Raw genomic sequence first — 22,012 nt, forward strand, 5'->3', positions numbered from 1 at the left:
GCAAACCCAAAATCCACAATCTTAATAACTGAATCTTCAGAAGAATCCTTGAACAAGAGATTCCGTGAAAAGATGTTTAGATTAGAATGGCCTCGGAGAAGGATAATATCTGAATGGAATAAATTCATACTTTTTATTATAAAGGCCATACAAATGATGGAGATCAATAATATTCCATGCAATAAATTCTTTAAAATAAGCAGATGGAAAATCAATGCAAAAAAACTTCCTTTTTTTACCTTTCCTTTCTTTTCTTTTCTTTTCTGTCTATCCTCAACACCAACCCTTTTCACCCCTGTCTGGCTTTAGGTCTCCGTGAACACTGATGCTTTTCCTGTGCACGTAGTGAACTGCTGACACCAGGTTCCTCACGACGACCGAAGCCCGAGGCGAGCCTCTGTGAACCTCTCGTGTTTCCTGATCCTCTGAGGCAGCCAGCTCTCCACCTCCAAGGAGCTGCATCACAATGTAGGTGTGTGCCTGTGAAACCAACATGAATTAGATACAGGCATACAATGATTAAATGCAAGGAAAAGAAAATAATATGATCTTAAACTAATTGTTACTTAAACTGTTACTGATAAATCCTGTTGTTTTATATTGTAATTCTACACAGTAAAAATATAGATTTGAAAATATACTTTGTAAACCTCAGTAACTTCCACTACAGCCCATTAAACTAGAACCATGAAAACATCCTTGAAAACCCCAGTAACTTGCACTACAGCCTGTTAGACTAGAACCATGAAAACACCCTTGAAAACCCCAGTAACTTCCACTACACCCTGTTAAACAAAAACCATGAAAACACCCTTGAAAACCCCAGTAACTTCCACTACACCCTGTTAAACAAGAACCATGAAAAACACCCTTGAAAACCTCAGTAACTTCCACTACACCCTGTTAAACTCGAACCATGAAAACACCCTTGAAAACACACACACAGGCAACCCTTTCCCGGCCACACACACACACAAACCCTCTCCAACACACACACACACACAAACCCCAGAACACACCATACCTAATTGGCAGTTGCTTTTTCAGTTCCAGTCTTAACACTTCGCATAAACCCTCTCTGTGTAATTGCCATGACCAGGCCCAGGAAGGAAAACTTGCGGTCCTGCGCCAACGAGTCGTAACTATGCTTGTGGTGGGTCGCGAAGATCAGCGTTAACTCCAGGCTGGAATACAGGAACAGGTAGAGGAAGTAAACTCGGCTAAGTTGTATTAATTTCATGCGTTCTACAGAGAGAGAGAAAGACAGATGTTTATGAATGAAGGGAGAGGAGGAGGAGGAGGAACGGGAGGTAGTGTGTGTGTGTGTGTGTGTGTGTGTGTGTGTGTGTGTGTGTGTGTGTGTGTGTGTGTGTGTGTGTGTGTGTGTGTGTGTGTGTGTGTATGAATGAAGGGAGAGGAGGAGGAGGAGGAACAGGAGGTGGTGTGTGTGTGTGTGTGTGTGTGTGTGTGTGTGTGTGTGTGTGTGTGTGTGTGTGTGTGTGTGTGTTTCAGGAGTAAACATAAGGGAATATTTGCTAGTGCACACACACACACACACACACACACACACACAATACTACAAACACGAACAAACACACAATACTGAACATACAAACACACACACACACACCTTCTCTGCCCAGGCCCTTGACACAGCTGACGGAGAATAGAGCCCTAGGATTGATCACCTCCCAAGCCTCGGTCAAACTGGCACCGATGTCCCTCCTCCTTCTGCCCTGCGGTGGAAGAACAAGACACAAATCTGACTCACACACGAGACAACAGCGAACGTAAACAAACAGTGTTGCCAACTCAGGGAAAGGGAGTTTTACTGTACAAGGGATAAAATACAAGTGAATCACCATGGAAACACCCTTTGAAAACCCACAGTAACTTCCACTACAGCCTTGATAACACTACTTACCCTAGATCACCCCCAAACACCCCTATATAACCCTGAAACACCACCAAGACACCATTAAACACCCCAAAACAAACTATTTACCTCAAAACACTTGCAAAACACTCCCAAAACACACTATTTACCTCAAAACACTTGCAAAACACTCTCAAAACACCATTAAACACCCCAAAACACACTATTTACCTCAAAAACTTGCAAAACACTCCCAAAACACCATTAAACACCCAAAAACAGACAATTTACCTCAAAACACTTGAAAAAACACCCCCAAAACACCTCCAAAACCCCAATAATACCCAAAAAAAGACAATTTACCTCAACACTTGAAAAAACACCTCCAAAACCCCAATAATACCCAAAAAAGACAATTTACCTCAAAACACTTGCAAAAACACCCCCAAAACATCTCCAAAACCCAAAAAATACCCAAAAAAGACAATTTACCTCAAAACACTTGCAAAAACACCCCCAAAACACCTCCAAAACCCCAATAATACCCAAAAAACAGACAAAAACAGACAAATATACCCAAAAACAGACAATTTACCTCAAAACACTTGAAAAAACACCCCAAAACACCTCCAAAACACCCCAAAATATCTCAAAACATTCCTAAACACACAAACAGGAGTGTAATGAATTAATAAGTGAAAGAAAGCAAGAGAATGTAAACAAACAGATGATAATGAAAAGAAAAGTGATTTAAATGAGATTGTTAAGATGTTTTGATGGTTTATGGTAAGGAAAATGAGAGAAAGGGTTTGTAATGAATAGAAAGGGTTTGTAATGATGACAGAAAGGAAGGAATAAGAGGGAAAAGTAAAGAAATGAGGAAAGGAAAGAGAAAATGATGCTTTACTCACAATGCACCTCTCTTTAACAACATTCAGAGACACAAGGAAATACAAACAAATTACAAAATAAGCAAAGAAAGAAAAAATGAAAGGAAAAAAAAAAAAAGCAAAAATTATACAAAACAAAAAAAATATACATAATAAAAAAAATAAATGAGACACACACACACACACACACACACACACACACACACCTCAGGCAGCGATTCCTGGAAGAAGACAGCAAAGAATATTATGTTAGCCACAGTGAGAGTGCGTGCGTAGACAGCCGAGGCCGCGAACCACCCAGTACTTCCCCAGCGGGAGAACGCAGCCCCCACAGTGTGCCCGACGGTGAAGCCTATGCTGAATGTCACGCCAATCAGTGCCTGTGGGTTGAGGGGAGGTTAGGAGAGGGTAGGCTGGTTAGGTTAGGTTAGGACACACCGACAACACACCACAATATAAATAAGAAATAAAATAATGCATAAGAAAATAAAAAGTTAAAAAAAAGTAAACTAACAATATATTTTAAACTACCACAACACCTTTAAACACCCTCAAAATACTCCAAAACACCCAGAAACACTCCAAAAACACACCAAAACACTCTCAAAATAACCCAAAACACACCAAAACATCCCAAAATACCCCAAAACACTCCAAAAACACACCAAAACACCTTCAAAATACCCCAAAACACCCCAAAACACTACAAACACATCCCAAAACACTCCAAAAACACACCAAAATACTCCAAAAATACTCCTAAACATCTCAAAACACATCAAAACATTCCAAAAACATCCCAAAACACTTTAAAACACACCAAAAATCCCAAAACACCTCCACAACACCACAAAACACTTCAAAACACCCCTTAACCACCCCAAAACACATCAAAACACTTCACAACACACCAAAAACACCCCAAAACACTCCAGAAACACCCCAAAACACCCCAAAAACACCTGAAGACTCCCTCAGAACACTGAAATAGAATAAAACACAAAATAACAATAATAAAGAAAACAAGCTGCAATATTGAACAGCAGGAACACAAACAAACACACACACACCCTGTAAACAAACAAACAAACAAAAAATAAATAAATAGATAATAGGATAAAAAAATTGAAAAAATAATAATAAAAACAAGCTAAAAATATATAAACCAATACAAAACACAACAAACCCACTTAATTACCAAACAAGACAGAATGGAACCTCGCAGCGAAACCGATGATATGCTGGTAATAAGTCACACAGGAGAGCTGAGAGGAATACAAGCCGCTGGTGTTGTGCTTGGAGTAACAGTCGAGGAGAGCAGGAGACACGGGCAGCACCACCTTCAAGCCGAGCAGGTCCAGGATCAGACTGCCGAATAACACCTTGCTTGTCCGTGCGTTCCTCTGTGGGTGTTAGGTTAGGTTAGGTTACGTTAGGTTAAGTGAGGTTAGGTTATGTTAGGTTAAGTGAGGTTAGGTTAAGTGAGGTTAGGTTAGGTTAGGTTAAGTTACGTTAGGTTAGGTTAAGTGAGGTTAAGTGAGGTTAGGTTAAGTTAGGTTAGGTTAAGTTAAGTTAGGTTAGGTTAGGTTAAAAGAGGTTAGGTTAAAAGAGGTTAGGTTAAGTTAGGTTAAGTTAGGTTAGGTTAAGTTAAGTTAGGTTAAGTTATGTTAGGTTAAAAGAGGTTAGGCTAAGTTATGTTAGGTTAAGTTAGCTTATGTTAGGTTAGGTTAGGTTAAGTGAGGTCATTTTTATCTTTTATTTTTTCTCAGTATTTTTTTCTTATTGTACTTAGTTCCCTTTGACCAGTGTCCCTCCTATATATACAAAAAATAAAACAAAATAAATAAATAAATAAATAAAGTAAAACAAGAACATTTTTACGACTTTAAATCATTTTCCCGACACACTTGTGCATGGAGGCAGTGTTGCACGAGTGTTGAGTGACAAATATTGCATCTCAGCTTAGCAACACACACCAACACACACCAACACAACACCCTGCTCACCTTCTCCTTGATGTCCGCAGCCTGTACTGCCCCTCTGTCCCTGCCGTCCACCTCACCACCACTGCCGCCGCCACCGCCATCGCTGCCGCCAACTTGCTTGCCGGATCGGAGGGTTGCCGTTGCTCTGAAAGTTACATTAGGTTTGGTTAAGTGGGGCCGTGGGAAGAGGATGTAGGTTAGGTTAGGTTTGGTTAGGCTAGGTTATGTTAGGTTTGGCTAGGTTTCTTTAGGTTAGGTTAGGTGAGGTGAGGTTAGGTTAGGTTAGGTTAGGTAAGGCTTGGCTAGGTTAGGCTTGCTTAGGTAAGGTTTGGCTAGGTTAGGTTAGGTTAGGTTAGGTAAGGCTTGGCTAGGTTAGGCTTGCTTAGGTAAGGTTTGGCTAGGTTAGGTTAGGTTAGGTTAGGTTAGGTTAGGTAAGGCTTGGCTAGGTTAGGCTTGCTTAGGTAAGGTTTGGCTAGGTTAGAATTGCTTAGGTTAGGTTAGGTAAAGTTTGGTTAGGCCAGCTTGGGATTAAGACACGAGATAGCCAGTCTTGGGGAGGAGGAAGCACCAGACACAAGTTAGGGTAGGCTTCTTTGGGTTAGGCTTGGTTTGATTAGGGTCAGCTGAGGAGTGTGAAGCTCCACCACGTTTGGTTAAATTTGAGGTAATATTTTAGTCATTTTCTCTCTCACCACCAAAATTTTCCCACTGTGTAAACTTTGTTAATATTTTTTATCTGAAGGCTACAAAACACATCACTCGCTTTCCATCCCAGACCCCTAAACACCACCCCTTTCTTCCTTCCTTAGCATCAGCCAGCCAGCCTCTTTGGACTTAAATGAAGGAAACTTTTAAACACGTAGATATAATATAACATTTTCTTCTTCACACACACACACACACACACACACACTGCTTCCGTGACGTGGGAGAGTGAGGAAGAGCGAGAAAGAGTTTTATCACCAGCTGGAAGGAAACTACCGCTTTGTTTACATCTGACAAGAGAAAACGCGGCTGTCACTTCTGTCAACGGGTAACTAATACAAAGCTGAGAGAGAGAGAGAGAGAGAGAGAGAGAGAGAGAGAGAGAGAGAGAGAGAGAGAGAGAGAGAGAGAGAGAGAGAGAGAGAGAGAGAGAGAGAGAGAGAGAGAGAGAGATTGTCATATAACCATTTTATACTCAAGATAATAAAAGACAGCAAGCGTTTAATTATTAATTTTCCAACTTTCTTCGCTTGCCTAAACTTTCTTCCACACTGCTGGTGGTGATGGTGGTGGTGGTGGTGGTGGTCTTCCTGCTTCCCTATTTCGTCCCTCTACATTTGTATCTTAAAAGAAAAAAAGATCGTATTACTGAATCAACACCAATGAACACTTAACCTTACCTAACCTAAAGTGTACCTCTGTTTTTACCCTCTACCCATCACTACAACCTCCAGTACCTTCCCCTGCTAGGACTCCAACACCACAACACCTCGTACAGACCCAGACATCCCACACACGTGCATCTAGAAGCTTCATACATCACAACACACGCTATAACACCCCTGACACGCTTCTACTATCACAGTCCCCCCTTAAACACTCCAGAACCTTTTATTTTACCTCCAGCACACCACTTCTACCCTCAAAGACCCAGTACTTATCTGCAACATGCCTTTAACATAACCAAAACACCTCAAAAGCAACTCCAACCACACTAAAACACCTTAAAACACCTTAAACACTCCTAAACGCACAAAAAACACCCTAAACACATCGAAAGTGCACCAAAATATCCCCAAACACACTTAAAATACTCCAAAACTCACCCAATTGACTTTAAACGCATCGAAAACACACCGTACCTACCCAAAACACACTCAAACTCATCCATAACATTCTAAAACACACTTAAAACATCCCAAAACACTGAAAACGGCCCAAAACACACTTAAAACACCCCAAAACACCCAGACTGACCTAAAATACCCACAAACGCACCCAAAATTCCCCGGTATCCACACAAAACACACCCAAACTCGTCCATAACATCCTAAAATACACTTGAAACATCAAAAAACATTGAAAACAGTCCCAAACACACTTAAAGCACTCCTAAACAAGCCTAAGACACCCCAAAACACACCAGGAACGCTAAATATTGACTCAAACATCACCAAATCCCTAAAACACACACTTCAACACCCTTTCAACACCTCCAGACACACTGCAACACTCCCTAAACACCTCCAGACACACTCCAACACCTCTTAAACACACCAAATACACTGGAAGCACTGTCAGGGAAGACAAATACTACCAAGACAGACAGGGCAGCAGGGAAAATTAAGCTAAATATTGTTTTCTTATCATTTTTCTGTTTTACCACCTCCTCTATTCCTTCTCCTTTCCTCTTCCTCCTCTATTTCTCTTATTTTCTTACTCATTCTACTCTTATCTACACGTCTGAGTTTAGAAACACGTGGAAACACCAGGAAAACACTGCAAAGTACGATAATTATTACCGAGGAGACAGCGGAGCCGATCAAGGTCCCTGGTCCATGATGGCGGCCGTGACGTCACGGCAATTTTACGTACCGTAACGGATTTCATTTCGAAATTGACCCCTCGAAAAAATGGAGCTAGGCTGGAATGCCTTATATATTCTGACTTGACAAATACTTAAAATAATATTCACAATATTAAAACAGCTTTAGCCTGAGTAGTATTTAAAAAATATCCAAATGAAATATGGAAAAAGTGTTGAAATATTCGGCACCATTTAAATCATTGAAAAGTCCACAACATTTGAATTTTTAGGAACGTAAAAATTTTTAAAAAATCTGAACTATCATCTTACACAATCAAAAGTGACCTGGAACAAGAAGTAAACAAATAAAACCGAAATTGTGTAAAAACCAAGTGTTGAACCTAAATACGATTAAAAACCACTGAAAAGTCCACCTATTTTGACTCAACAACAAGATAAAACACTTTAAAACATACAAACAATTTTTTCAAGCAATGAAAAGTTAGTTACAAGCTCAAATAGAGAGACAATAACACAAAAAGTGTTGTAATAACAACTTTTAACAGGACCATAAACCATTTTTAAAGTCCACTTATTTCTCTCAACAGGAACCAAAAAACAATTTAAAAATCATAAGCAATTTTTAGAAATACAAAAGACGTAGTTAGAACGTGAAATAAAAAATCAAGTTTGTCAAAATACTGCTAAAAAAACACCCCGCATTTTCGGCAAGCAACACAAAATTGAACACAACTCAACACAAGCCACGAAAATACTTCTAAAGCAAATAATTATTTTTATAAACCATAAAAAACATGCTATACCAGCAGAATAAAGAAGTTAAGAAAAAAATTAAAAAATATTGGAACCCACAGGTTGAAGCAGGTTGGCAGAGGTAGCCAGGCATCATGGCGGCCCTTGTCAGTGGAGAGAACGGCCGCTATTTTGCCTGTTATTCTTCCATCGTAACTAAATGAGGCAATGGCAGATATATCTAGCTAGCGGATATGAAAGCCTAGTTATGTGGCTCCACTTAGTGACGTGTTAGGCTTACAATAAGTGAGAAATGAAGCAGATATTGGCGGACAAATGGGGAAGGCTGCCTCCACCTCAGCTGATAACATTAGATAAGTGTATTTTTTTGACGTTTTTATAATTCCTGTCATGGTTAATTAGTAAGAGTTTTGTGGTGGAGGCTTGGAGCGCTTGTGGCACCGTGGAATGCTGGGTCACGTCAATATATTCCTAACCAGGTGCAAAAACATGAAATACGAGGCTCAACAATAAACAGTAAGGTTAACCACTGACCTGACAGCCCTGTGTTGTTGTTGTTGTGGGTGACACGTAACAACACTATCACAGTTACCGCCTGTTACATCACACTGTGCAAATTAGCTGGCTGGACAAGTGGTGGGCCGGTTTCTTACCAATATTATCCCTTGTGGCACTGCAGGCACCTCCCGGCAGGCACCAAGCTTGCACCAGCACACGCAGGCACCCACCACGGCCCCTGTCACTGTCTTGTTCTGCGAAAATACGTTAAATAAAGCACCAGTTTATGGCACCCTTTTAACCTAGTGCCTTGTGTCTGACGTCTGGTTGTGTCGTCCGTCCCAGCCTGCTCCGCACAGTACGCAAGCCAACCTATCCACAAGACACTTTTAGCTTTCAATAACAAGCACCAACTTCTTTTATATTATACTAAACTAATAGAAAATTAAATATAAAGAATTATAAGCGTGTAAAAATAAATCTCAGGCCATTATAACTGTAATTGTCAAAGTATCTAGATGTTACTGATTGAAGCGCCAAATTCAAACTGGTCCTGGCGGGTCTTGCACTGCAATGTCTCGTCCCTTGTGTGGCGTAATGTGAAATCATTGAAAAGCTTGTGTGAATTGAAGGCTTGGCTTAATACTGTGTTATATCTCAGCTTATCATTATTAAGTATTTACCATTTGACGTTAAAAAACAACAATACTCCACAGAGATATCCAAGTATAACAGAGGCTTCCATACTGTAGCTAATGATCAACAGAGAATTACCAGCCTTTCTCTGTGTGTCAAGGAGAGCCCTTAGGGAAACGTTCGTGTGCGTGTGTGTGTGTGTGTGTGTGGTATGAAAAGATATAATTGCTTAAGTACAGCCTCTCTCTCTCTCTCTCTCTCTCTCTCTCTCTCTCTCTCTCTCTCTCTCTCTCTCTCTCTCTCTCTCTCTCTCTCTCTCTCTCTCTCTCTCTCTCTCTCTCTCTCTACGTATTTTGCCTGTCTGCCCTCGTGTGTGTGTGTGTGTGTGTGTGTGTATCTCATTTATTTATTTAAGTTATTTTTCTTCTTCACGCAGATAGTAATTGACGAACACAACACACCACGTGGAGAGAAGCAAGGTGTGGAGTACCCAAGCCTCTCACAGTCCATGCTAGTAGACTCACCCTGCATGTGGAGATCTCCCAAAATGCACGGAGGTTATTCCAGAGCTGCAGGACAGAGTACTTGAGGCCATTGGTGAACAGAAAGCTGAGGTTGAACAAAGGTAGAGTAAAGATTACACTGACATTTGGGACATTGACGTTGTTTGTTACCAGTATTATATTGATTCCTTTTATTTCAGCCAAGAATTGATAGCTGCCCAAGGTGTAAGCAAGATTCACAATGATGAGGTCATTGTGACGTGTGCAATGTGTCCACTGGTCTTGGCCTTCCTGACCAAGGCAGCCACACAAAGGAAATTCCACGTTATTGTTGCCGAACGTGCCCCTAAATATGATGTAAGGTGTTTTATGCGTCTCTTTCACGTCATCGTGTCTGATGTGCACAATACATAACACAGGGACTGCCACATGTAGGGGTGATGGCTTCTTGCAGCTTCCTTTATTTTATTACGTTCTTATGTTCTCAATACATCTTTTACTTGTGCAGGGTCACCCAGTGGCAAAAGCTTTATGTACTGCTGGAATTGAGACAACATTAATTCAAGACTCTGCAGTGTTCCCCATCATGTCACGTGTCAACAAGGTCATCAAAGGTCATCGTTGGCACCGAGACGGTGGTGACCAACGGAGGCATTGAGACCTTTGTTGGTGCAGCCTCTCTTGCCTCACCACCAAAGTTTTATTCTGTTCCAGTAAGTTTTATTTGTTAGTCATTATCCTGATACCTCTTTCAGTGGGGCAGTATTTGAAACATATTTACTGTTGCAAATTGAACAGGGAAGGTATCACAAAAGTACATACCATTTTATTCTCACAGAAATTCTTGATTCCAGTTTTTGATACATTCCTTTTCCACATGTTTATTTCATGTAGGTGGATATACATTCCTCGTGTTGAGTGTTGGATGGTCCTTTCTCAAACCTCAACCTGTTGTTGTCTCATGTGGAGCTAGATACTATCAGATCAGTACCTATATAATATTGAAAATCATGGCATGAATTGTGCATTTTGCTTATTGTCACAAATCTTCATTTTCAGCTGTATGTGTGCACTCCCACATACAAATTTAGCTTGATGGGCTGTGAAGAAATAAGCCACCAAACCACCACTTCTATTATCCCAGAGGGAACAAAGTTTTGGCCGTCTGTAAATACTGCGCTGACTCAGCTAGATTACGTTCCTCCAGAAAATGTCACCAGTTTGATAACTAACAAGTGAGTTTGTGTTGTTCATATGACTGTGTGGTCCTTTCAAGGTGTGATGTTGGGGGTTCATTTAATTTTTTCATTTGCTTTCCTTGTTGGGCCTGGGCTGACCTCAGGAGACATCAGTATTTGTCAGCTTTATGCACAAACTGTTATTTAGCACTGTACTTCATCTCCCAGTAAAACTTCTGATCCTAAATGCATCAAATGAAAGGCCTTTATGTTTTACTTATGAGTGAGATAAACAACTTACTCAATTTATTATACAGTAAAATCCCTCTCATCCGGCATTCCAGTATCCGGCAGCTTCAAGTATCCGGCACATTTTTCCCCGAGCCTTAAAATCAATAAAAAATCAACGTGTGCTCACAAAATCAATTAAAATTCCCACGCGAGGCATACTCCATACTCCATACTTCATCACGCCTAAAGTTGTAGAAAAAAGGAAGTGTGTTGTGCTTACACTTAAGCAGCTGATCAGATCAGCTGATCATCATTGTTGTGGTAAGATGCGTGAGTGTAGGGTGGTCATCGTGGACATAATTTCACTTCTATTCAAGTGTCCGGCACGTCGGCGGTCCCGTTGATGCCGGACAAGAGGGATTTTACTGTACCCTGTTTATCTTGCACATCTACTCACTTAGCTTTAAATAATGGCTGCTGACCATTTAAATCTCTTTTATTTCAGTCGAGGTACTGCACCATCCTACGTGTACCGGCAGCTTAGCGAACTGTACCGTCCCACTTCTTGTGATCTCTAAGGTAACAGCTTTAATCCTTGCAAATAAGGAATAAGAGAAAAGAGACACACCTGCCATTTGTACTGTTATGCTGTAGTGTTCTGTCATTTTTTTCCTCTTTTATCCTAGAACCATTTTTGGTCATTCATGTTTATAAAAATTATTATACAAAAATGTTGAGCTTAATATGTTTGGTGTAGTTTTTTGTAACATGTGTTATTGTTAATGTGTGTGGTTCCCCTCAGGAAGAATGTTGCAGTATTAGCAGTAATGTTACAGCCAATGGAAGTGTCTGTATTGTGCTTTGGTGGGAGGTTAATTTGATGTATTTTTAGAGTTGTGCAGGATATAGCAAGCCCTCAAAATAAAGAAAATAACTATAGAAAACACTCCTTGTATTGAAAACACCACTGCAGAGAAATCTCTAATGAAACAGGAAACCCTACATTCAGTACTGTGTGGTTGTTGCAGTAACACTGAGCTAAATGCCTTTTGGATGGTTGTACACTAAAAATAATGTAAAAATCCCTATAAACAACTGTCCCTGCATTAAAAACCTTTCATCACAAAATTACACACAAGATACTCAACCAGTGCATGAATGTTCAAGCGGTACCATGAAGATATGAGGCTTTTGGCACTGTTTGAAGGTTTTGAGGAGTAACAAACAGGACTTAAACAGAAAGAAGCACTCACTGCTAATGTTTAAGCTTGTGAATGTTGTTTAGGTGGTCTGTGTAAGGAAGAAACAACACTCTATGGTGTGGTACTGCTGGTGAATGCCATGGTGGAACACATACAGGAAATGGCCACATCTCTGGTTGCAGGGCACAACAACACCCACTTTATAACCTGTACCTGTGAATAACAGGATGTAACAGAGGCGCTGCATAGTGAACAGTGAAGCACGGTGTCTTCGTGCTGCCATCCTTTTCCTTGTCAGGCATCAAATGTGCAAACCCAAAATCCACAATCTTAATAACTGAATCTTCAGAAGAATCCTTGAACAAGAGATTCCGTGAAAAGATGTTTAGATTAGAATGGCCTCGGAGAAGGATAATATCTGAATGGAATAAATTCATACTTTTTATTATAAAGGCCATACAAATGATGGAGATCAATAATATTCCATGCAATAAATTCTTTAAAATAAGCAGATGGAAAATCAATGCAAAAAAACTTCCTTTTTTTACCTTTCCTTTCTTTTCTTTTCTTTTCTGTCTATCCTCAACACCAACCCTTTTCACCCCTGCCTGGCTTTAGGTCTCCGTGAACACTGATGCTTTTCCTGTGCACGTAGTGAACTGCTGACACCAGGTTCCTCACGACGACCGAAGCCCGAGGCGAGCCTCTGTGAACCTCTCGTGTTTCCTGATCCTCTGAGGCAGCCAGCTCTCCACCTCCAAGGAGCTGCATCACAATGTAGGTGTGTGCCTGTGAAACCAACATGAATTAGATACAGGCATACAATGATTAAATGCAAGGAAAAGAAAATAATATGATCTTAAACTAATTGTTACTTAAACTGTTACTGATAAATCCTGTTGTTTTATATTGTAATTCTACACAGTAAAAATATAGATTTGAAAATATACTTTGTAAACCTCAGTAACTTCCACTACAGCCCATTAAACTAGAACCATGAAAACATCCTTGAAAACCCCAGTAACTTGCACTACAGCCTGTTAGACTAGAACCATGAAAACACCCTTGAAAACCCCAGTAACTTCCACTACACCCTGTTAAACAAAAACCATGAAAACACCCTTGAAAACCCCAGTAACTTCCACTACACCCTGTTAAACAAGAACCATGAAAAACACCCTTGAAAACCTCAGTAACTTCCACTACACCCTGTTAAACTCGAACCATGAAAACACCCTTGAAAACACACACACAGGCAACCCTTTCCCGGCCACACACACACACAAACCCTCTCCAACACACACACACACACACACACACACACAAACCCCAGAACACACCATACCTAATTGGCAGTTGCTTTTTCAGTTCCAGTCTTAACACTTCGCATAAACCCTCTCTGTGTAATTGCCATGACCAGGCCCAGGAAGGAAAACTTGCGGTCCTGCGCCAACGAGTCGTAACTATGCTTGTGGTGGGTCGCGAAGATCAGCGTTAACTCCAGGCTGGAATACAGGAACAGGTAGAGGAAGTAAACTCGGCTAAGTTGTATTAATTTCATGCGTTCTACAGAGAGAGAGAAAGACAGATGTTTATGAATGAAGGGAGAGGAGGAGGAACGGGAGGTAGTGTGTGTGTGTGTGTGTGTGTATGAATGAAGGGAGAGTAGGAGCAGGAGGAACAGGAGGTGTTGTGTGTGTGTGTGTGTGTGTGTGTGTGTGTGTGTGTGTGTGTGTGTGTGTGTGTGTGTGTGTGTGTGTGTGTGTGTGTGTGTGCGTGTGTGTGTGAATGAAAGGAGAGGAGGAGGAGGAGGAACGGGAAGTGGTGTGTGTGTGTGTGTGTTTCAGGAGTAAACATAAGGGATTATTTGCTAGTACACACACACACACACACACACACACAATACTACAAACACGAACAAACACACAATACTGAACATACAAACACACACACACACACCTTCTCTGCCCAGGCCCTTGACACAGCTGACGGAGAACAGAGCCCTAGGATTGATCACCTCCCAAGCCTCAGTCAAACTGGCACCGATGTCCCTCCTCCTTCTGCCCTGCGGTGGAAGAACAAGACACAAATCTGACTCACACACGAGACAACAGCGAACGTAAACAAACAGTGTTGCCAACTCAGGGAAAGGGAGTTTTACTGTACAAGGGATAAAATACAAGTGAATCACCATGGAAACACCCTTTGAAAACCCACAGTAACTTCCACTACAGCCTTGATAACACTACTTACCCTAAATCACCCCCAAACACCCCTATATAACCCTGAAACACCACCAAGACACCATTAAACACCCCAAAACAAACTATTTACCTAAAAAAAACTTGCAAAACACTCCCAAAACAAAATTAAACACCCCAAAACACACTATTTACCTCAAAACACTTGCAAAACACTCTCAAAACACCATTAAACACCCCAAAACACACTATTTACCTCACAAACTTGCAAAACACTCCCAAAACACCATTAAACACCCAAAAACAGACAATTTACCTCAAAACACTTGAAAAAACACCCCCAAAACACCTCCAAAACCCCAATAATACCCAAAAAAAGACTATTTACCTCAAAACACTTGAAAAAACACCTACAAAACCCCAATAACACCCAAAAAAGACAATTTACCTCAAAACACTTGCAAAAACACCCCCAAAACATCACCAAAACCCAAAAAATACCCAAAAAAGACAATTTACCTTAAAACACTTGCAAAAACACCCCCAAAACACCTCCAAAACCCCAATAATACCCAAAAAACAGACAAAAACAGACAAATATACCCAAAAACAGATAATTTACCTCAAAACACTTGAAAAAACACCCCAAAACACCTCCAAAACACCCCAAAATATCTCAAAACATTCCTAAACACACAAACAGGAGTGTAATGATTTAATAAGTGAAAGAAAGCAAGAGAATGTAAACAAACAGATGATAATGAAAAGAAAAGTGATTTAAATGAGATTGTTAAGATGTTTTGATGGTTTATGGTAAGGAAAATGAGAGAAAGGGTTTGTAATGAATAGAAAGGGTTTGTAATGATGACAGAAAGGAAGGAATAAGAGGGAAAAGTAAAGAAATGAGGAAAGGAAAGAGAAAATGATGCTTTACTCACAATGCACCTCTCTTTAACAACATTCAGAGACACGAGAAAATACAAACAAATTACAAAATAAGCAAAGAAAGAAAAAATGAAAGGAAAAAAAAAAAAAAAAAAAAATTATACAAAAACAAAAAAAATATACATAATAAAAAAAATAAATGAGACACACACACACACACACACACACACACACACACACACACACACACACCTCAGGCAGCGATTCCTGGAAGAAGACAGCAAAGAATATTATGTTAGCCACAGTGAGAGTGCGTGCGTAGACAGCCGAGGCCGCGAACCACCCAGTACTTCCCCAGCGGGAGAACGCAGCCCCCACAGTGTGCCCGACGGTGAAGCCTATGCTGAATGTCACGCCAATCAGTGCCTGTGGGTTGAGGGGAGGTTAGGAGAGGGTAGGCTGGTTAGGTTAGGTTAGGACACACCGACAACACACCACAATATAAATAAGAAATAAAATAATGCATAAGAAAATAAAAAGTTAAAAAAAAGTAAACTAACAATATATTTTAAACTACCACAACACCTTTAAACACCCTCAAAATACTCCAAAACACCCAGAAACACTCCAAAAACACACCAAAACACTCTCAAAATAACCCAAAACACACCAAAACATCCCAAAATACCACAAAACACTCCAAAAACACACCAAAACACCTTCAAAATACCCCAAAACACCCCAAAACACTACAAACACATCCCAAAACACTCCAAAAACACACCAAAATACTCCAAAAATACTCCTAAACATCTCAAAACACATCAAAACATTCCAAAAACATCCCAAAACACTTCAAAACACACCAAAAATCCCAAAACACCTCCACAACACCACAAAACACTTCAAAACACCCCTTAACCACCCCAAAACACATCAAAACACTTCACAACACACCAAAAACACCCCAAAACACTCCAGAAACACCCCAAAACACCCCAAAAACACCTGAAGACTCCCTCAGAACACTGAAATAGAATAAAACACAAAATAACAATAATAAAGAAAACAAGCTGCAATATTGAACAGCAGGAACACAAACAAACACACACACACCCTGTAAACAAACAAACAAACAAACAAAAAAAAAATAATAAATAGATAATAGGATAAAAAAATTGAAAAAATAATAATAAAAACAAGCTAAAAATATATAAACCAATACAAAACACAACAAACCCACTTAATTACCAAACAAGACAGAATGGAACCTCGCAGCGAAACCGATGATATGCTGGTAATAAGTCACACAGGAGAGCTGAGAGGAATACAAGCCGCTGGTGTTGTGCTTGGAGTAACAGTCGAGGAGAGCAGGAGACACGGGCAGCACCACCTTCAAGCCGAGCAGGTCCAGGATCAGACTGCCGAATAACACCTTGCTTGTCCGTGCGTTCCTCTGTGGGTGTTAGGTTAGGTTAGGTTACGTTAGGTTAAGTGAGGTTAGGTTATGTTAGGTTAAGTGAGGTTAGGTTAAGTGAGGTTAGGTTAGGTTAGGTTAAGTTACGTTAGGTTAGGTTAAGTGAGGTTAGGTTAAGTTAGGTTAGGTTAAGTTAAGTTAGGTTAGGTTAGGTTAAAAGAGGTTAGGTTAAGTTAAGTTAGGTTAAGTTATGTTAGGTTAAAAGAGGTTAGGCTAAGTTATGTTAGGTTAAGTTAGCTTATGTTAGGTTAGGTTAGGTTAAGTGAGGTCTTTTTTATCTTTTATTTTTTCTCAGTATTTTTTTCTTATTGTACTTAGTTCCCTTTGACCAGTGTCCCTCCTATATATACAAAAAATAAAACAAAATAAATAAATAAATAAATAAAGTAAAACAAGAACATTTTTACGACTTTAAATAATTTTCCCGACACACTTGTGCATGGAGGCAGTGTTGCACGAGTGTTGAGTGACAAATATTGCATCTCAGCTTAGCAACACACACCAACACACACCAACACAACACCCTGCTCACCTTCTCCTTGATGTCCGCAGCCTGTACTGCCCCTCTGTCCCTGCCGTCCACCTCACCACCACTGCCGCCGCCACCGCCATCGCTGCCGCCAACTTGCTTGCCGGATCGGAGGGTTGCCGTTGCTCTGAAAGTTACATTAGGTTTGGTTAAGTGGGGCCGTGGGAAGAGGATGTAGGTTAGGTTAGGTTTGGTTAGGCTAGGTTATGTTAGGTTTGGCTAGGTTTCTTTAGGTTAGGTTAGGTGAGGTTAGGTTAGGTTAGGTAAGGCTTAGCTAGGTTAGGCTTGCTTAGGTAAGGTTTGGCTGGGTTAGGTTAGGTTAGGTAAGGCTTGGCTAGGTTAGGCTTGCTTAGGTAAGGTTTGGCTAGGTTAGGTTAGGTTAGGTTAGGTAAGGCTTGGCTAGGTTAGGCTTGCTTAGGTAAGGTTTGGCTAGGTTAGGTTAGGTTAGGTTAGGTAAGGCTTGGCTAGGTTAGGCTTGCTTAGGTAAGGTTTGGCTAGGTTAGGTTAGGTTAGGTTAGGTTAGGTAAGGCTTGGCTAGGTTAGGCTTGCTTAGGTAAGGTTTGGCTAGGTTAGAATTGCTTAGGTTAGGTTAGGTAAAGTTTGGTTAGGCCAGCTTGGGATTAAGACACGAGATAGCCAGTCTTGGGGAGGAGGAAGCACCAGACACAAGTTAGGGTAGGCTTCTTTGGGTTAGGCTTGGTTTGATTAGGGTCAGCTGAGGAGTGTGAAGCTCCACCACGTTTGGTTAAATTTGAGGTAATATTTTAGTCATTTTCTCTCTCACCACCAAAATTTTCCCACTGTGTAAACTTTGTTAATATTTTTTATCTGAAGGCTACAAAACACATCACTCGCTTTTCATCCCAGACCCCTAAACACCACCCCTTTCTTCCTTCCTTAGCATCAGCCAGCCAGCCTCTTTGGACTTAAATGAAGGAAACTTTTAAACACGTAGATATAATATAACATTTTCTTCTTCACACACACACACACACACACACACACACACACACACACACACACTGCTTCCGTGACGTGGGAGAGTGAGGAAGAGCGACAAAAGAGTTTTATCACCAGCTGGAAGGAAACTACCGCTTTGTTTACATCTGACAAGAGAAAACGCGGCTGTCACTTCTGTCAACGGGTAACTAATACAAAGCTGAGAGAGAGAGAGAGAGAGAGAGAGAGAGAGAGAGAGAGAGAGAGAGAGAGAGAGAGAGAGAGAGAGAGAGAGAGAGATTGTCATATAACCATTTTATACTCAAGATAATAAAAGACAGCAAGCGTTTAATTATTAATTTTCCAACTTTCTTCGCTTGCCTAAACTTTCTTCCACACTGCTGGTGTTGATGGTGGTGGTGGTGGTGGTCTTCCTGCTTCTCTATTTCGTCCCTCTACATTTGTATCTTAAAAGAAAAAAAGATCGTATTACTGAATCAACACCAATGAACACTTAACCTTACCTAACCTAGAGTGTACCTCTGTTTTTACCCTCTACCCATCACTACAACCTCCAGTACCTTCCCCTGCTAGGACTCCAACACCACAATACCTCGTACAGACCCAGACATCCCACACACGTGCATCTAGAAGCTTCATACATCACAACACACGCTATAACACCCCTGACACGCTTCTACTATCACAGTCCCCCCTTAAACACTCCAGAACCTTTTATTTTACCTCCAGCACACCACTTCTACCCTCAAAGACCCAGTACTTATCTGCAACATGCCTTTAACATAACCAAAACACCTCAAAAGCAACTCCAACCACACTAAAACACCTTAAAACACCTTAAACACTCCTAAACGCACAAAAAACACCCTAAACACATCGAAAGTGCACCAAAATATCCCCAAACACACTTAAAATACTCCAAAACTCACCCAATTGACTTTAAACGCATCGAAAACACACCGTACCTACCCAAAACACACTCAAACTCATCCATAACATTCTAAAACACACTTAAAACATCCCAAAACACTGAAAACGGCACAAAACACACTTAAAACACCCCAAAACACCCAGACTGACCTAAAATACCCACAAACGCACCCAAAATTCCCCGGTATCCACACAAAACACACCCAAACTCGTCCATAACATCCTAAAATACACTTGAAACATCAAAAAACATTGAAAACAGTCCCAAACACACTTAAAGCACTCCTAAACAAGCCTAAGACACCCCAAAACACACCAGGAACGCTAAATATTGACTCAAACATCACCAAATCCCTAAAACACACACTTCAACACCCTTTCAACACCTCCAGACACACTGCAACACTCCCTAAACACCTCCAGACACACTCCAACACCTCTTAAACACACCAAATACACTGGAAGCACTGTCAGGGAAGACAAATACTACCAAGACAGACAGGGCAGCAGGGAAAATTAAGCTAAATATTGTTTTCTTATCATTTTTCTGTTTTACCACCTCCTCTATTCCTTCTCCCTTCCTCTTCCTCCTCTATTTCTCTTATTTTCTTACTCATTCTACTCTTATCTACACGTCTGAGTTTAGAAACACGTGGAACCACCAGGAAAACACTGCAAAGTACGATAATTATTACCGAGGAGACAGCGGAGCCGATCAAGGTCCCTGGTCCATGATGGCGGCCGTGACGTCACGGCAATTTTACGTACCGTAACGGATTTCATTTCGAAATTGACCCCTCGAAAAAATGGAGCTAGGCTGGAATGCCTTATATATTCTGACTTGACAAATACTTAAAATAATATTCACAATATTAAAACAGCTTTAGCCTGAGTAGTATTTAAAAAATATCCAAATGAAATATGGAAAAAGTGTTGAAATATTCGGCACCATTTAAATCATTGAAAAGTCCACAACATTTGAATTTTTAGGAACGTAAAAATTTTTAAAAAATCTGAACTATCATCTTACACAATCAAAAGTGACCTGGAACAAGAAGTAAACAAATAAAACCGAAATTGTGTAAAAACCAAATGTTGAACCTAAATACGATTAAAAACCACTGAAAAGTCCACCTATTTTGACTCAACAACAAGATAAAACACTTTAAAACATACAAACTATTTTTTCAAGCAATGAAAAGTTAGTTACAAGCTCAAATAGAGAGACAATAACACAAAAAGTGTTGTAATAACAACTTTTAACAGGACCATAAACCATTTTTAAAGTCCACTTGTTTCTCTCAACAGGAACCAAAAAACAATTTAAAAATCATAAGCAATTTTTAGAAATACAAAAGACATAGTTAGAACGTGAAATAAAAAATCAAGTTTGTCAAAATACTGCTAAAAAAACACCCCGCATTTTCGGCAAGCAACACAAAATTGAACACAACTCAACACAAGCCACGAAAATACTTCTAAAGCAAATAATTATTTTTATAAACCATAAAAAACATGCTATACCAGCAGAATAAAGAAGTTAAGAAAAAAATAAAAAAATATTGGAACCCACAGGTTGAAGCAGGTTGGCAGAGGTAGCCAGGCATCATGGCGGCCCTTGTCAGTGGAGAGAACGGCCGCTATTTTGCCTGTTATTCTTCCATCGTAACTAAATGAGGCAATGGCAGATATATCTAGCTAGCGGATATGAAAGCCTAGTTATGTGGCTCCACTTAGTGACGTGTTAGGCTTACAATAAGTGAGAAATGAAGCAGATATTGGCGGACAAATGGGGAAGGCTGCCTCCACCTCAGCTGATAACATTAGATAAGTGTATTTTTTTGACGTTTTTATAATTCCTGTCATGGTTAATTAGTAAGAGTTTTGTGGTGGAGGCTTGGAGCGCTTGTGGCACCGTGGAATGCTGGGTCACGTCAATATATTCCTAACCAGGTGCAAAAACATGAAATACGAGGCTCAACAATAAACAGTAAGGTTAACCACTGACCTGACAGCCCTGTGTTGTTGTTGTTGTGGGTGACACGTAACAACACTATCACAGTTACCGCCTGTTACATCACACTGTGCAAATTAGCTGGCTGGACAAGTGGTGGGCCGGTTTCTTACCAATATTATCCCTTGTGGCACTGCAGGCACCTCCCGGCAGGCACCAAGCTTGCACCAGCACACGCAGGCACCCACCACGGCCCCTGTCACTGTCTTGTTCTGCGAAAATACGTTAAATAAAGCACCAGTTTATGGCACCCTTTTAACCTAGTGCCTTGTGTCTGACGTCTGGTTGTGTCGTCCGTCCCAGCCTGCTCCGCACAGTACGCAAGCCAACCTATCCACAAGACACTTTTAGCTTTCAATAACAAGCACCAACTTCTTTTATATTATACTAAACTAATAGAAAATTAAATATAAAGAATTATAAGCGTGTAAAAATAAATCTCAGGCCATTATAACTGTAATTGTCAAAGTATCTAGATGTTACTGATTGAAGCGCCAAATTCAAACTGGTCCTGGCGGGTCTTGCACTGCAATGTCTCGTCCCTTGTGTGGCGTAATGTGAAATCATTGAAAAGCTTGTGTGAATTGAAGGCTTGGCTTAATACTGTGTTATATCTCAGCTTATCATTATTAAGTATTTACCATTTGACGTTAAAAAACAACAATACTCCACAGAGATATCCAAGTATAACAGAGGCTTCCATACTGTAGCTAATGATCAACAGAGAATTA

General features: G+C 40.4%; 2 long non-coding RNA genes across 7 annotated transcripts; both read right to left on the bottom strand.

Annotated features, from left to right (window-relative positions):
• Nucleotides 1-118: 118 nt before the first annotated feature.
• Nucleotides 119-7,375, bottom strand: LOC135090500 (uncharacterized). 2 transcript variants are annotated; one of them, XR_010261962.1, is made up of 7 exons: nt 7,259-7,365; nt 5,663-6,079; nt 4,773-4,896; nt 2,973-4,169; nt 1,631-1,736; nt 1,025-1,184; nt 119-480 (listed from the first exon to the last, which is right to left on the bottom strand). It is a non-coding gene; the product is annotated as an uncharacterized LOC135090500 (long non-coding RNA). The 2 variants fall into 2 exon arrangements; XR_010261961.1 differs by having other exon boundaries at nt 4,773-6,079; nt 7,259-7,375.
• A 5,338-nt stretch (nt 7,376-12,713) lies between these two features.
• LOC135090508 (uncharacterized) lies at nt 12,714-21,599 on the bottom strand. 5 transcript variants are annotated; one of them, XR_010262006.1, is made up of 7 exons: nt 21,395-21,599; nt 18,698-18,783; nt 17,381-17,504; nt 15,624-16,827; nt 14,245-14,350; nt 13,631-13,790; nt 12,714-13,074 (listed from the first exon to the last, which is right to left on the bottom strand). It is a non-coding gene; the product is annotated as an uncharacterized LOC135090508 (long non-coding RNA). The 5 variants fall into 5 exon arrangements; XR_010262004.1 differs by having other exon boundaries at nt 21,276-21,599; XR_010262007.1 differs by lacking the exon at nt 21,395-21,599 and adding an exon at nt 19,963-19,994.
• Nucleotides 21,600-22,012: the final 413 nt, after the last annotated feature.

Source organism: Scylla paramamosain, chromosome 35 (assembly GCF_035594125.1).
Source record: "Scylla paramamosain isolate STU-SP2022 chromosome 35, ASM3559412v1, whole genome shotgun sequence".
NCBI classification, from domain to species: Eukaryota; Metazoa; Arthropoda; class Malacostraca; order Decapoda; family Portunidae; genus Scylla; species Scylla paramamosain.